General features: G+C 41.4%; 1 protein-coding gene across 2 annotated transcripts in view; it reads left to right on the plus strand.

Moving 5' to 3' along the window:
* Positions 1-2,205, plus strand: part of TRAF3IP2 (TRAF3 interacting protein 2) — a 100,681-nt gene that overhangs the window by 48,679 nt on the left and 49,797 nt on the right. The gene's annotated exons all lie outside the window — the stretch shown is intronic.

Consider the following 2,205-nt stretch of genomic DNA (forward strand, 5'->3'; position numbering starts at 1 on the left):
GCTGTGGCCTCTCCCGCCGCGGAGCACAGGCTCCGGACGCGCAGGCCCAGCGGCCATGGCTCACGGGCCCAGCCGCTCCGCGGCACGTGGGATCCTCCCGGACCGGGGCACGAACCCGTGTCCCCCGCATCGGCAGGCGGACTCTCAACCACTGCGCCACCAAGGAAGCCCGAGGAAGTGCTTTTTACACTGCAGCCTCCACAGCTGGGGGAGCAGAAACCTAGCTGGTGCTGGGATCAGCTGCGAGAGAGCAAAGGGATTTCTGCCCTCTGTTGGGTAGTGTCTGGGAAGTGTTCAAAGTTGAGTCTGTCAGCCAAATATACAAGTAACTGAGCGAGAGAGCAGAGAATGATAATGTGCTGGAATGGGCAGAGAGACTTTCTCCATGAATGAGTATCGGCATGGTCCAGTTTCCCCAGACAAAATCTGTGGCAGAAAACTGACCAAGCTGATCTGTGACGTGTCTTGACATGTTCTGTACTTGAGTGAGTGGTAATCAAACAAACCTGAGTTTGAATCCCTGTTCGCTTACAAGCTGTGTGATCTTTGGCAAGTTACTTTACCTCTCAGAGTCTCAGCCATTGAAATGGGGACAGCAGAACCAACTCCTAGGGAGGTTGTCAGGACATGGTAAGATGGGTGATATAAAGCTTCTAGAATAGTGCCTGGCACATAGTAAATAATAAATTTTCCTTCCTTTCTTGCCCTTTCCTTCTTTCCACCTCATAATTAATGATTATTTATGGGAACTTTGGATATTTTCTTATTTCTAAAAAGTCAAATAGCAAATCCTAACAACAACAAAAAACTTTCATTTTAAAAATGAAGCCTTAGGAGAGGTCAGCATATGAGCTTTTAAGCTGAAAACTTCCATCTAGTTTTTCAGAGAAACGAATCAGCACAGTTTGTTTTCTTAATAAGGCCTGCAAGAGGCCATAGCAGACTCAGAACAATCACAGCATCTGGAGACAGCCTTCTTCCCTCTAGCATCTTGCTAAGGAGCAAAACTCCAGCAGCACTGGCTTGGATGATTAGAGTTATAACATATCAAACTTGGCAATGAGGTTTGACTTTAAAGGAAACTAACTTTAGAGATTCACAATGGGGCCTCAAAAATAGGATAATGGATTTGAAACTATTTTGAAAAGTAATTTGAAAGGCAGTATTGTGTTCATATTATACCTATTACTTAAAAGGAAGTTTTGAATTCAGGTTGGGAAAACTGCTGTGCTCTCCCCTGGCTCTGCTTTTCCAAGAAATGAGGTCTATCACTGCCTTTTCCTCACAGTCCACTGTGAACTGTCCAGCCAGGGAGAAAAGTGGGGGTGGGCCTAAGCAAACATTTAGATTGGAAATTAATTACCATATTGATTAGTGTTTCTTAAACCTCTTCCTTTTTTCCCAAAAGGAAAAAGTTCTCTTGAGACCACCTTCCATGTTGACTTAAATAATTTTCATCATCTTGTTCCTTAAATATGTGCCAATGTATAATTAGGTATAAATGCTTTATACTTAGCTCATTAAAAACTATAAGTACACAAAATGAAAAAGTTCTAGACATCTGTTGCACACAGTGTGAATATACTCAATACTGCCAAGCTGTACACTTAAAAATGGTTAAGACAGTAAGTTTTAGGTTATGTGTTTTTTTACCACAGTTAAAACAAACCATAAGAAGAAATCAAATTTAACAAGCTAGATAAAAACAAGATCACCAGATAAATTCAAATAAGAAACATTAATTTAGTATGAAAGTGGTAAAATTTTGCTGAAACTAAGTAGCCAATGTTGGCTTTAATTACAATTTATACATGTAATTATAAAAGCATAATAAGATGCTTTTATGCATTTTATTTTTATCTCAATTGTTGACCTAAATATTTGATTATGAGCATGATGGACAATCCTTTGATTTGCAATCATTATCATTACCATAATTTTTCCTTCCATCAGGTTACTCATTTGAAACCATCAGTTGATTATTTTAATTGGTCCAACTCATTTAAAAATGGTTTTCTCCAAAATATAATATTGATAATTATTTTTTTAAAAAAGCTCCTAACAATGGGCTTCTCTGGAGACGCAGTGGTTGAGGGTCCGCCTGCCGATTCAGGGGACAAGGGTTCGTGCCCCGGTCCGGGAGGATCCCACATGCCGCGGAGCGGCTGGGCCCGTGAGCCATGGCCGCTGAGCCTGCGCGTCCGG

The sequence above is a fragment of the Physeter macrocephalus genome, chromosome 10, assembly GCF_002837175.3.
Source record: "Physeter macrocephalus isolate SW-GA chromosome 10, ASM283717v5, whole genome shotgun sequence".
Lineage (NCBI taxonomy): Eukaryota > Metazoa > Chordata > Mammalia > Artiodactyla > Physeteridae > Physeter > Physeter macrocephalus.